General features: G+C 39.6%; 1 long non-coding RNA gene across 1 annotated transcript in view; it reads right to left on the reverse strand.

Annotated features, from left to right (window-relative positions):
• Nucleotides 1-3,392: 3,392 nt before the first annotated feature.
• The window catches only part of LOC147378303 (uncharacterized), a 315,858-nt gene continuing 303,929 nt past the window's right edge, over nt 3,393-15,321 (reverse strand). The window contains exon 4 of the long non-coding RNA XR_015145867.1: nt 3,393-3,548. This is a non-coding gene — a long non-coding RNA (uncharacterized LOC147378303). The remainder of the gene's footprint in view (nt 3,549-15,321) is intronic.

Here is a 15,321-nt window from a genome sequence, read left to right on the forward strand (position 1 = left end):
TTTAGTCCAAGCTGGCAGTGTTTTGTTAATACAATTATCTTAAAATTCTTATGGATTTTCAATGAATCTTTCAGGGTTCATTTAATTAAACAAAAATACCCAGTTAACATAAAGAGTCTTAAGGTAAAGTCTTCTCTACCTTCACTTTGCAGTCAATTTTCTGTAGGAAAAGGCCCTAAAAATTATTACAAGCCCTAATTTTTAATTGAGAGGAAATGTGGGGCTTACTTTTCAGATTCTCAGATGGGCTTTTTTTTTCTGTAAAGTATATAAGGCACCACCTTAAATACTTTTGAAGTCTTCAACAGCTTTAAAGTCATTTTTCAGACCAAAATGTTTTCCTGACAGTGCCCTGAATTTGATCTTTGCCTGAAAACTATTTCCTAATTTGAGAATAGTTTACCATCTGGAGAGGTTGGGAATGAGAAACTGTTTTATTTTTGAACCCAAGTCCTGGATTCTTTATATTTAACAGCTTTTTTTTAAGCTCTTATTTCTTTAGTTCTTCTCTCATTTCATTACAAGCAGCTGAAGAAACCAGGTTGAATCTTCAACACTATGTCTGGAAATTTCCTTAGGCAGATCATCCAGTCATTAGGTATATTTACTTTCCACATTTCAATGACCAATGGTGCTACTAAACTTCTCACAACTACATAACCAGGGTCTCCTTTCCTCCAGCTTTTAATAATTGCTTACCCATGTGTGTTTAAGTTCTCACTGACAAACTCCTCCAGACCGTATTGACTTTGCTAACAATCTTCAGCCTCTGAAAGTTCCCCCTCACAACTCAAAGTCAATGCCTCACATTTTACCTGTGGTTATGGGAGTCCCCAGTGTGGCAATAAACTATTTTCTTGTTATCTATGGTGGTAAAACAAACCATCTTAAACTTTGCATCATATGAAAGCAACAGTAATATCCTAGTATCATTTCCCAGAATTCTGAGTGTCAATTTGTTTAAGCTAGTCAGTTCTCACTGGGGGGTTCTTATATGGTTGTAGTCAGATGGTGCCTGGGGCCAGAACCATCTCAAAGGCTTCTCATGTTTTGCTGGTTAATGCTGGTTGCTGTCTAGGACCTCAACTAGGAACTTTATTTCAGAACACCTACATGATACCTCTCTATGTGATCAGCACTTTTTCCCTCACACTATGGTGTTAGAGTCCCAAGGGCAAATGTCCCAGCAGAGAGTCAGGCTGAGATAGCACTGCTTTTAGGATCCAGTATCAGAATTCATGGAGCATCACTTCTGCTGCATTTTATTTCCATTCAAAGGAAATGAAATCAGACTCCACCTCCTGATGAGAGTGGTATCAAAGACTCTGGAGACATGTTTTTAAACCTCCATAATCCCTCTCTCTTTAATGACTTTTGATATATCATGTTTTTAACAATGCTACAGTTAAAATGTTTATAAATTTTAATGAAACTGAAAAATAAGAAGATAAAGAGGAAGGCTGGAATATTCTCTCTTAAATATCTTAGAAAGATCTTTTTCAGTAAATTATCAGTAAAATATCAAGACAGTGTGTCAATATTCACACAACTGCAAAGGAACACTAATTAGGAGATGGAATGTCACTGACCTAAAAATGTGAAAACACAAGAAAATGTCATTTCATATCACTGTAGGAAAAGGATCCAAACAGGGTGATGATGTTTTATGAAACTGCAGAGCCCAGGAAAAGGGTTATCACTTGGTTCTCTGCCATGCTTACTATAGCAAGTCACATATTATTCTTAAGACATTTTAAGAAAGACATAAGAAAATATGTTATATTTGCATGACTTCAAAGAGGAAACCAAGGTGTGGGGATTATGGAGAGACTGGTTTGGGCTCCAAATAGCTGCTTTATGTTGAAGTGGATTTTCTATCATTAAAAATCACTTTAACATATAGAGAATATAGAATATAGAGAATACAGAGAAATCTATTGAGAGAGGTCCATTTATTATGGACACCTTATTTGTAATTGAGAAATGTCATGGTAATATAAGGATAAAGGGAAAGGTAAGTAATTATACATGTTTATGACAAAAAGATTGTGCTTGTTTTTTTTTTTTTTTTCTACACAGATTTCAAGATATGTCTGACTAGAATTTGGGAGAGTCTAGGAAATCCACACTTAAGCCTACACAGGACCTTTAGTTATGTCAATTACAAAGTGACATAATAAGAAATTTTATTCAAAGTCACAGAAACTAACAGAATTAACTTGGACCAACTGAGAAAAGAGGTAAACAATGACAGAAATGTTAGTGATTTCAGCTAACTGCTTTACCAATCCTCTAACATATATTTTATTAGAAGTATAGCTGGGAGAAATACCCCTTCTGAATACAATCTGGAATAGTAGTGCATCTTTTATGCTAATAAATTTGTGTGACAGTTTTAGATAATAAGATGAAAAAAGGTAGCATCCTGAAATCAAGCTCATCTTTCTTAATGTTAGGACTTGGTTCTTTTCTTTCCTTCTTTCTTTTTCTTTTTTTTTTTGCCTTTTCCTGTTTTTTAAATATAAATTTACCAACTACCTAGAGAATAAAAAGATAAGTGAAACTTTGTCCCCATCTTTACAGAAACTAAAGGAGAACATGAAAAGCAAAATATTTACATTGACAACAAACTATGATACAAGTAAAAAGGTAGTAATTGCTACCTGCCATACTTGAGTAACTACATCTCAGTTCAGTTCAGATCAGTCGCTCAGTCGTGTCCGACTGTTTGTGACCCCATGAACTGCAGCACGCCAGGCCTCCCTGTCCATCACCAATTCCTGGAGTCCACCCAAACCCATGTCCATTAAGTCGGTGATGTCCTCCAACCATCATCTCATCCACTGTCATCCCCTTCTCCTCCAGCCCTCAGTCTTTCACAGCATCAGGGTCTTCTCAAATGAGTCAGCTCTTCGCATCAGGTGGCCAAAGTGTTGGAGTTTCAGCTTCAACATCAGTCCTTCCAATGAACACCCAGGACTGATCTCCTTTAGGATGGACTGGTTGGATCTCCTTGCAGTCCAAAGGACTCTCAAGAGTCTTCTCCAACACCACAGTTTAAAAGCATCAATTCTTCTGTGCTCAGCTTTCTTTATAGTTCAACTCTCACATCCATACATGAAAAACCATAGCCTTGACTAGACAGACCTTTGTTGGCAAAGTAAAGTCTCTGCTTTAGAATATGCTGTCTAGGTTGGTCATAACTTTCCTTCCAAACAGCAAGTCTCTTTTAATTTCATGGCTGCAATCACCATCTGCAGTGATTTTGGAGCCCCCAAAAATAAAGTTAGCCACTGTTTCCACTGTCTCCCCATCTATTCGCCATGAAGTGATGGGACTGGATGTCATGATCTTAGTTTTGTGAATGTTGAGCTTTAAACCAGCTTTTTCACTTTCCTCTTTCACTTTCATCAAAAGGCTCTTTAGTTCTTCTTCACTTTCTGCCATAAGGGTGGTGTTATCTGCATATCTGAGGTTATTGATATTTCTCCCAGCAATCTTGATTCCAGCTTGTGCTTCTTCCAGCCCAGTGTTTCTCATGATGTACTCTGCATATAAGTTAAATAATATCTCAGTGTAATATAAATTATAAAGTGCCATTATGATACGTCCAAATTTTATGAGTGTTGTTCTATATATACTTTAAATCTTAACAAGTATCTTCTTTAATTAAAAATCATGTACCACAGTCCAAAAAATGTGTCAGAGGTGTAAGAGCATCTGGAAGATGTAGTTTAGATGCTTAAAAAGTGGAGTTTTTAGAATGATTTGTTTGCTTAGCAAAAAGTGAGAACAATTTTTTTTTAATTGGGATGAAATAAGTATGCTATGGTGCCAACAACCAACAAAAACATACAGATAAAATAATATATATGGAATTTAGAAAGATGGTAACAATAACCCTGTGTACGAGACAGCAAAAGAGACACTGATGTATAGAACAGTCTTATGGACTCTGTTGGAGAGGGAGAGGGTGGGAAGATTTGGGAGAATGGCATTGAAACATGTATAATATCATGTATGAAACGAGTTGCCAGTCCAGGTTCGATGCACAATACTGGATGCTTGGGGCTGGTGCACTGGGACGACCCAGAGGGATGGTAAGGGGAGGGAGGAGGGAGGAGGGTTCAGGATGGGGAGCACGGGTATACCTGTGGCGGATTCATTTCAATGTTTGGCAAAACTAATACAATATTGTAAAGTTTAAAAATAAAATTAAATTAAACTAAAAAAAAATAATAAAGTATATCAGAGAAGATATTCATATTCAAATTACAAACATCATTTGTTGAATGTCCGAAAGTTACTAGGAACAATTTCTGTTGGATTATATATAAATTACCAGTCATAATAACAGTGTGGGGTAGGCATTGTCATAAACGGAATCAGGAATTTGGAAAAAGAAATTGGATTACTTCTGAGGACTAGACTTTGAAATTATTTTCAAGTAAAAACAGACTGCTTCATTGACCATGTGAAAGCCTTTGGCTGTGTAGATCACAACAAACTGTGGAAAATTCATAAAGAGTTGTGAATATCAGACCACCTTACCTGCCTCCTGAGAAACCTGTATGCAGGTCAAAAAGCAACAGTTAGAACCAGACAAGGAAAAAATGGACTGGTTCAAAATTGGGAAAGGAATATGTCTAGGTTATATATTACCACTCTTCTTATTTAACTTATATGCAGAGTACATCATGCAAAATTCTAGAATGGATGAAGCACAAGCTGGAATCAAGACTGTTGGGAGAAATATCAATGACTTCAGATATGTAGATGACACCACCCTTATGGAAGAAAGCTAAGAGGAACTAAAGAGCCTCTTGATGAAGGTGAAAGTGGAGAGTGAAAAAAGCTGACTTAAAACTCAACATTCAAATAACTAAGATTGTGGCATCTGATCTCATCACTTCATGGAAAATAGATGGCAAAACAATGGAAACAGTGACAGACTTCATTTTCTTGGGCTCCAAAATCACTGTGGACAGTTGCTGCTGTAATGAAATTAAAAGACACTTGCTCCTTGGAAGAAAAACTATGACAAACCTAGACAGCATATTAAAAAGCAGAGCCGTTCTGTATAGTCAAAGCAATGTTTCTTTTCAGTAATCATGTATGTATGTGAGTGCTGGACCATAAAGAAGGCTGACTGCTGAAGGATTGATACTCTCAAACTGTGGTGCTGGAGAAAACTCTTGAGAGTCCCTTGGACTGCAAGGAGATAAAACAAATTAGGCCTAAAGGAAATGAACCCTGAATATTCATTGGAAAGACTGATGCTGAAGGTGAAGCTCCAATCCTTTGGCCACCTTATGTGACGAGCTGACTCATTTGCAAAAGGTGCTGATGCTGGGAAAGACTGAAGGCAGGAGAAAGGGATGACAGAGAATGAGATGGTTGGATGGCCTCACCAACTCAATGGACATGAGTTTGAGCAAACCCTGGGAGATAGTGAAGGACAGGGAAGACTGGTGTGCTGTAGTCCATGGGGTCACAAAGAGTCAGACATGACTGAATGACTGAACAACAACAACAACAAAATAGGCAGAATGATGTAAAAAAAGAGAGAGAAATAGATTGTTTGCCTTGGAGATAAGGCTACAGCTTGAATAAATACTTGATCATAGCTCAGTAAGAAAAAGTCAAATATAAAGAGACTGGGTGGCTACTGAGTATAGAAATCAAAGATTCACACTATATTGGCAGACTTCATTGTTTTTGAGAGAGGATAACCAAAAGCCTTATCTGTAGCTTTGTGCTACTGACAAAGCCATTTTTAATACTGAGATAACCACATAGGATTTTGGCCAGTGCATCTACAACATTCCTGTCCCAATCATAAAATTATCACTACTTTGAGATAGATCCATCAGTTCATCTTAGAGGTATGTCATTCAATTTTCACATCACCCAATTCCCTTTTTACCAATCTCAAGATCCTTAGGACTTAAGACCATTAAAACTTAATTCTCTTTGTAAGGCTTGATCCTTCAAGGAGAGAATGGACTGACAGTATTCCTGCTCTTGTGAGTTTTTTTTTTTTCCTCATTGTGAACCAATTCGGCACCATTCCTCATTTACAAATACATGCGGATTTGTTAACAGAATTACTGTTTTGAGAGATGAAGCTGTCTCCCTATATCAAAAAATCAGGCTTCTGAACCTCATACACCAAACACTGCACTTTGGTGTATTTATTGGCTTGTTCCCAAGGAGGCACATGACCCAACATCCCATAACACAAGACTACTCAAGTATAAGCATACATTGTCTTGTAGCCATCATTATTCCCATTTTACAGATGAGGAATTAAGGTTTGGAGAGATTATATTCCATTTTAAAGTCATATAGTGAGTAGAAGCAGATTTCACTGCAGTTTCTCCAACAACAGTCCAGGACTTCTTCCAATTACTTAAGGAAGTTCAGAAATGCTTCCAGCAAAAGTCCTAAATTCACTAAAGTTCACTAGTGATTTGGACAGTTCACCTAGTAATTGACAGTTCAACTTAACATTCATATTTGCAGAACAATGGAAGGATATTACTTCTTTCCCCCAGTTCCTCATCAAAAAGAAACTATTTCACAAGTGAGGACAGAAGTAAGTCATGGAGGAATGAATGTGGAAAGTACATAGTTACTGTGAAGATTTTAAAGGTTCTGGGTATGCCTTCTGCTTCCAGGATGCAGTTTTTATTAAAAACAAATATACTTACAGAAGGATAACTTTATGAGCTATTGTCACTTAAAACTAATGTGAAATACTAATGATACCACCACCAAGTACCATAATATTACAAGCACCTTACTTCTTTTGCTATAGCCACTTGTTTTCAACTGAGAGTGGGAAATACACTTGAAAGAAAGGAATAAACGTTGAGGACAGGTGCACTATGCAAGTTCCATTTGCACAGTTCTGTTGGAAACTGGTATTATTTACATATTTTAAAATTCTATATAGTCCCTGCTATTCAAAGAATGAACTTGGCATATTCCAAGATACAGATTGTAAGAAAAGCATCAGGGAGTTTCACAGTAACATCATCACACTGAAGCAAGGAGTACAATACATAATCTCAAATTTTCCAAAAGATTCAATGAACAAGCACTCCATCCCACAGCTTTCTAGTCATTTGAAATGTTGCTATTTGAAAACATTATAATTGAGTATCACAGCCTCTGTCTTTGAGTTAAAAATTTTCATGGCTTTAGCCCTTTTACTATACATACAAATTTGGATTTACAAACCTGTTGCTAAGTTCCCAATTTATTGCCTTGTAATCCAGTTCATAATCTAGTGCTATTTTCTACCACACCTTCAGGAAAACTGGGTGTGGAGGAGCTTCTAAGATGCACCAAAGTCATGCTTTATAATAAAGATTCATCTGGACGTATCTTTTTTTCCTTGTGAAATACCTGCCTGACATAGATTAGATGATAACTTTTAAAAACCAAGAAAGAAACAGCTACTTAAGGGAATGAATATTTATAATTAAGAACTATTCAAATTAGCTGCTTTAAGTGGGACTAAGTGGCTATACTTATCAAATGAAAGTACCTATGAATGATAAAGCACATCAGGTTCTTAACACATGTTTCTAAGCCTTAGTGTTTGCTCAGTTCCCTCCTCCTTCAATATAATAAGATATGAAGCAAAAACTGGCAACTTATACAGAGTATGAAGCCGAATAGCATGGAGGAAAGCAGGCAAAGGAGGGGAATAGCTCCTTGGTTTTTATTTCTTTAGAAACCAAAGCTGAGAGTAATTAGATTAAACTTAGATTAGTTAAAGCTGATCTAGAGAGGGGGCTATTTTAGACCCAACCTGTGGCTTTGTAGTACAATTATTATATTAAGAGTATGATTAAAAGCAGCAGCTTTGGAGCCAGACTGAGTTCAAGATTCTTGCTTCACTGCATTAGCTTTCTGTAATGATAAGGAAGTTATTTGACCTTTCTGATCCTCAGTTTTCTAAATATGAAATTAAAGCTAAGAATAAGTCCCATAGAAATTTGTAAGAATTAACTTAAATAATATATGCTAAATACCTAGCAGATTGTAGTTATTGCATTATCATGATTAAGTCTCTCCTGCTTGGTGAAGTCCATGAAGAATCCAGGAGGCAATGTGCTTTATTTTCTAATACCTTAAGCTCTTATTTTGGCTTGCATTTCACTCCATCCCTTGTAAAAATTCATTTCCCCAAGAAACTTAAGAAGAGAAGTTTTGGTTAAACTAAATTGAAAATATTAAATATTTTAATAAATACTTTTTTAGTAAGACTAACAGCCTTAATTTCATTTTTTTTTTCTTATTCTTCCTTCAGGAAAAAGGAAAGACAGGAATCATAGTAATTTAAAATATGGTCCACATAGAAATGGATAAATCACGGGAGGATTCAATGAAGAAAAAAAGATTTAGACTTGCCAGGTGCAACCCAGGAAGGGCAGCTTTCGCATTGCTCCTACCTCTTGTAGAGTCTCAGGCCAAGCTAGGGTTTAAATCCCACACTGGAAGACTCAAGGCTTGCTTTCCTTTCAGTGCCATGTGTCTGTGGGGATATTTTAAATGTAAGCAGCAGGAGAGTTGTTATACCAACTGCTGTCATCCAAATAAAACTTCAGCTATCCGCATCACTGATACCAGCTGTTTCTATTAAGGAAAAATGTGTAATCATTTTCTTGTAAGGATTCTTGCCTGAATTCGCGAATCTGATGTGTCAATTATGTCTCAACTCAGTCTAGTTGATCCCAATCACAGCCATCAGAAAATACAACAACAAGATATATACAGAGTCATGTCTGCATTTTGTTTAATTCGACCATTCTCAAGAAACATTTAGGCACAGCCTGAGGAAGCCTGAAGGTGTTTTGTAAAATTCACTGTACCAAAAGCTGATCAATCAAAGCATATTTAAGAAGCCCTGAGGGGGAGAAATGGTTTACTGGAAGACTCTCTGTGTGAATGTTATAATTAATTTCTCTTTTTCTATTGTTTGCAAACAAATATACCACATTCAGTTCAGTTTAGTTCAGTTCAGTCGCTCAGTTGTGTCCGACTCTTTGCAACCCCATGAATCGCAGCATGTCAGGCCTCCCTGTCCATCTGGTGGCAAATACTCAGCCTGGCCAAGAGAGCCATTTTAAACCCATTTCTGAAGTTGAAAACTGATAGTATAAAAGAAACTGATCATGACTTAGAAAGATGTTTCTATGTTGAAACTGATATCCAGTCCAACTCTGGTTGCTTGAATCTGCCCCACACAAGAGCGACTTCCTTATACCTCTATCATCCCCTTCTTCCTTCAGCACTCAACAGGAGCTGAATTCCCCGCCCCAGCACCACAGGAGCTAGAAGTTCAGGGACTTGAGGGCTGTGAAGAGCTGAGACCATAGCACCAAATCCAAAGAGGAAGAAAAGCTAGGAACCCAAATATCTTGCTGCAGCCATTCTTGGAGATCCCTCTTAGACTCATCTGATGTTACAAGCTGCAATGTGTGCCCCCTTCCCAATTCATAGGCTTCCTAGGTGGCACTAATGGTAAAGAATCTGACTGCCAAAGCAGCAGACATGTGAGATGCAGGAGACATAAGAGATGTGGACTCGATCCCTGAGTCAGGATCATTCCCTGGAGTAGGAAAAGGCAACCCACTCCAGTATTCTTGCCTGGAGAATCCCATGGACAGAGGAGCCTGGAAGGTCATATGGGCGGGTCCTATTTCAATATGGCTGGTGTCCTTATAAAAAGAGATTATAAGCCAGCACAGAATGAGGAGTGACACATTGAGATGATTCTGCAAGCCAAGAAGAGAGAGGCCCCAGAAGAAACCAACCTGGCTTCCACAACTGTGAGAAATACATTTCTGTCATTTGAGCCACCCAGTCTGTGGTATTTGGTTATGGCAGTCCTGAAAATCTAGTACACCTGGGCAGCTGACATCTCTATTCTTCCAAGGGCCTGGAAGACTAGCAAGTTCCCACCGATTGTTTCAGGAAGGATTTCTCCCTTCCCTTGGTGTGAAATGCACTCTAGACCTTTTCTTAGTGACTGTCCCTGTATCTAAACACGGCCTTTTTTGATGTTTGTTAAGAGTTTTGATCAGTAGGAACAAGCGGGTAAGCTCATACAAAGCCTGAGAGTTTCTTTTTTCCCCCCTTCAATTAAGTAATTCTTTTTAAGAGTGGGAGTTTCTTTTTGATATTAAATAACTTCCCAAACTCCTACATAACATCTGCCAATTAATGAAATTTTAAAAAAACATTAAAAGACTACTATGTATTCATAATGAATACATGGGAAGCATGGCAATGTCCATAGGCAAGTCATGTGACCCACTTTACAAGCTTGATATACAAATGCAGTCACATGTCTCTTGTTTTTTCAATTATCCAATGAATTCCCATAGACTTCTATTAGCAAACCTCTCTTGAATCCTATAAAATAATGCTGGAGCTTATTTGAAAAAGATACCAATTCCTTTTTCTAAACACCAGGTGGGAAGAGAACTGTAAAATCTTATCAGTTCTCTGGCCTTATCTTATCAGAAAGATAGAAAGGATGGTAGAAAATGTAAAAAATCTGAAGAGGTTCTTTTTTTTATTATTCTGGGGCCACCACAGTGAATCACCATCCTAGGGTGGTCATTCCTTTATAATCCCAAGGCCACCAGTGGAGTATCTGTTTCCTGTCCCCAAAGAGCTTTATTAGTCAAAGGAGTAACAAAAACACACATAAGAGAGAGGAATTAAGTGCTATTCTCAGTTCTTATCAAAAGTTTAATAGAGAATGGAGAAAAGTATTTTGTTACTTTTCTCTCCTATAATTTGTTGTTCCCTCAGGTATTTCTCCTCCTTACAAAATTTCCAGTATTTCACAGAATAAGGTAGCATTCTATCTGAAAGCATTCCACAAGTGTGGTAAGCGCTCTTTGAATCTAGGAGGTGGCAATTTAACAAATGGCTTCCTCACACAAACTATAAGCACGATAGAGAATGATGGACAACTATGCCAACATTTCAAAAGCAACTAAGAGCTTTAAAGAATACAGTAGCCAAGACCAAGACCAGAGTTTATTATCAGCCTTGAAGATTGTGGTTTATGTCAGCAATATGAAATATGTGTCATTTTAATATAACTCTTACAAAGATTTGTAAACATGTCATCAAATAAACATACCAGAAGGATGGGCCCAGAAGAAACAAGTTTTAAGATAACAACAATGGAATCAAAACACATTATCACCAGATAATGGTCTCCTACTGTTTGATAAAGGAGTCAGCTTTTAAGGTCAAAACAAACACAGAGGCACAACAAAGATGTTTGGTTTAGAAGTGGAAGACATTGATCTTAGGACACATTTCTATTACAATGGTATAGTTTCTATTACAGTCAGGCCAGGCTGAACTTACACTTGTTCTGTCTAACTTCAGATGTGGTCAAGGGAAGGACAGTCACTCTGTGTACCTTAGCATATTTATCACCTGTCTACAGACTTAGTGAAGTCCTCCCCTCCCCCCTTGCTTCAGTTCATTATCCCTTGCTTCAGTTCATTTCAGTTCAGTCACTCAGTGCTGTCTGAATCTTTGTGACCCCATGAACTGCATCATGCCAGGCCTCCCTGTCCATCACCAACTTCCGGAGTTCACCCGAACTCATATCCATTGAGTCGGTGATGCCATCCAACCATCTTATCCTCTGTCATCCCCTTCTCCTCCTGCCCTCAATCTTTCACAACATCAGGGTCTTCTCAAATGAGTCTGTTCTTTGTATCAGGTGGCCAAATATTGGAGTTTCAGCTTCAACATCAGTCCTTCCAATGAACACCCAGGACTGATCTCCTTTAGGATGGACTGGTTGGATCTCCTGGCAGTCCAAGGGACTCACAAGAGTCTTCTCCAACACCACAGTTCAAAAGCATCAATTCTTTGGTGCTCAGCTTTCTTTATAGTCCAACTCTCACATCCATACATGACTACTGGATGCCAGGATCTTAGTTTTCTGAATGTTGAGCTTTAAGCCAACTTTTTCACTCTCCTCTTTCACTTTCATCAAGAAGTTCTTTAGTTCTTCTTCACTTTCTGCCATAAGGGTGGTGTCATCTGCATATCTGAGGTTATTGATATTTCTCCCGGCAATCTTGATTCTAGCTTGTGCTTCTTCCAGTTCAGCACTTCTCATGATGTACTCTGCATATAAGTTAAACAAGCAGGGTGACAATATACAACCTTGACATACCCCTTTTCCTATTTGGAACCAGTCTGTTGTTCCATGTCCATTTCTAACTGTTGCTTCCTGACCTGCATACAGGTTTCTCAAGAGGCAGGTCAGGTGGTCTGGTATTCCCATCTCTTTACAGAATTTTCTGCAGATGCAGCGGCTGTGCTGTGTAGCACAGGAACAGCCAAGAGGAGATTCCCCATGTCCAAGGTCAGGAGTGGCTGTGAGGAGATACCCCACGTCCAAGGTAAGAGAAACCTAAGTAAGATGGTAGGCACTAAAAAAGGGCATCAGAGGGCAGACAGACTGAAACCACAATCACAAACAACTAGCCAATCTGACATGGACCACAGCTTGTCTAACTCAATGAAACTAAGCCATGCCATGTGGAGCCATCCAAGATGGACAGGTCATGGTGGAGAGGTCTGACAGAATGTGATCCACTAGGGAAGGGAATGCCAAACCACTTCAGTAATCTTGCCTTGAGAACCCCATGAACAGTATGAAAAGGCAAAAATGTAGGACACTGAAAGATGAACTCCCCAGGTCAGTAGGTGCCCAATATGCTACTGGAGTCAATGAAGAAATAACTCCAGAAAGAATGAAAGGATAGAGCCAAAGCAGAAGCAACACCCAGTTGTGGATGTGACTGGTGATAGAAGCAAGGTCCAATGCTGTAGAGAGCAATATTGCATAGGAACCTGGAATGTTAGGTCCATGAATTAAGGCAAATTGGAAGTGGTCAAACAGGAGACAGCAAGAATGATCATCGACATTCTAGGAATCAGCAAACTAAAAAGGACTGGAATGAGTGAATTTAATTCAGATGACCATTATATCTACTACTGTGGGCAGGAATCCCTTAGAAGAAATGGAGTAGCCATCATAGTCAACAAAAGAGTCTGAAATGCAGTACTTAGATGCAATCTCCGAAATGACAGAATGATCTCTGATCGTTTCCACGGCAAGCCACTCAATATCATAGTAATCCAAGTCTATGCCCTGATGAGTAACGCTGAAGAAGCTGAAGTTGAACGGTTCTATGAAGACCTACAAGACCTTTTAGAACTAACACCTCAAAAAGATGTCCTTTTCATTATAGGAGACTGAAATGGAAAAGTAGGAAGTCAAGAAATACCTGGAGTAACAGCAAATTTGGCCTTGGAGTAAAAAATGAAGCACGGTAAAGTCTAATAGAGTTTTGCCGAGAGAAAGCACTGGTCATAGCAAATACCCTCTTCCAACAACACAAGAGAAGACTCTACACATAGATATCTCCAGATGGCCAACACTGAAATCAGATTGATTATATTCTTTGCAGCCAAAGATGGAGAAGCTCTATACAGTCAGCAAAAACAAGACCGGGAGCTGACTGTGGCTCAGATCATGAACTCCTTATTGCCAAATTCAGACTTGAAGAAAGTAGGGAAAACCACTAGACCATTCAGGTATGACCTAAATCAAATCCCTTATGATTATACGGTGGAAGTGAGAAATAGATTTAAGGGACTAGATCTGATAGAGTGCCTGATGAACCATGGATGGAGGTTTGTGACATTGTACAGGAGAAGACAGGGATCAAGACCATCCCCATGGAAAAGAAATGCAAAAAAGCAAAATGGCTTTCTAAGGAGGCCTTACAAATAGCTGTGAAAAGAAGAGAAGTGAAAAGCAAAGGGAAGGGGGAGGAGCCAAGATGGCGGAGGAGTAGGACGGGGAGAACACTTTCTCCCCCACAAATTCATCAAAAGAGCATTTAAACGTCGAGTAAATTCCACAAAACAACTTCTGAATGCCGGCAGAGGACATCAGGCACCCAGAAAAGTAATTCAACTCTTCGAAAGGAGGTAGGAAAAAATATAAAAGACAAAAAAAGAGACAAAAGAGGGAGGGACGGAGTTCCGTCCCGGGAAGGGAGTCTTAAAAAGAGAGAAGTTTCCAAACACCAGGAAACCTTCTCACTGCCGAATCTGTGCCGAGCTTTGGAAGCACAGAGGGCAACATAACAGGAAGAAAAAATAAATAAACAATTAAAACTCGAAGATTGCGAGTCCTATGGTAACTCCCCCAGCGGAGAAGCAGCGCAGACGCCTGCACGCGCCATTAGCAAGCGGGGGCTGGGCAGGGAGGCGCAGCGCGGGCTGCATCGCTTAGAGTAAGAATCTGGCCTGAATACCCTGAGCACTATCTGAGCAAAATAATTTGGGCTAGCAAACCAGACTGTGGGATATCTACCACGTGAAAAGCCAGCCCTAACCTAAGACCACCAGGCCCGCACACGGAACAAAGAATTGAACAGAGATAGCTGGCTGCAGACCTTCCCCCTCCGGTGACAGGCAGCCAGAGCCGGAAGGCGGCAATTGCAGCCCCAGAGAGACATTATCTATAAAACTGTAAGCAGGCTTCTTTGCTAACTAAAACTTTTTGGGGGTCTGGATGGTTAACATCTGCCTGAGAAGGTGTGCCGGTTTTACACCCAGATAACTGAGTGGCGAGGAGGCGATAAGTCGCAGCATTGGCGCTCGCCAAACACCTCATCACTTGAGCTGCTCGGACCTGGGAAGAGCACAAAACTCAGGCCCAACTGAGTCTGCGCCTCTGAGGACTACCCGAGTGCCTGAACCTGAGCGGCTTGGACCTGGGAGGTACATACAACCCAGGGCCAGCCTCGGATTGTTCCCGGCGGAACAACCTAGAGCCCGAGCAGTGTGGGCAGGGAGGCTACACGTGCCGTGAGCGGGGGCAGACCCAGTGTGGCTGAAGCACTGAGAGCGCACGCCAGTGTTATTTGTTTGCAGCATCCCTCCCTCCCTCCCCACAGCGCGACTGAACAAAGAGAAGAAATACAGCTCCACCCACCAGAACACCGACACAAGCTTCCCTAACCAGGAAACCTTGACAAGCCACCTGTACAAACCCACACACAGTGAGGAAAAGCCACAATAAAGAGAACTCCACAAACTGCCAGAATACAGAAAGGACACCCCAAACTCAGCAATTTAAACAAGATGAAGAGACAGAGGAATAGCCAGCAGATAAAGGAACAGGATAAATGCCCACCAAACCAAACAAAAGAGGAAGAGATAGGGAATCCACCCGATAAAGAA

Source organism: Bos grunniens, chromosome 2 (assembly GCF_055505025.1).
Source record: "Bos grunniens cultivar Pamir isolate PY7600 chromosome 2, Bosgru_T2T1.0, whole genome shotgun sequence".
Classification (NCBI taxonomy): Eukaryota; Metazoa; Chordata; class Mammalia; order Artiodactyla; family Bovidae; genus Bos; species Bos grunniens.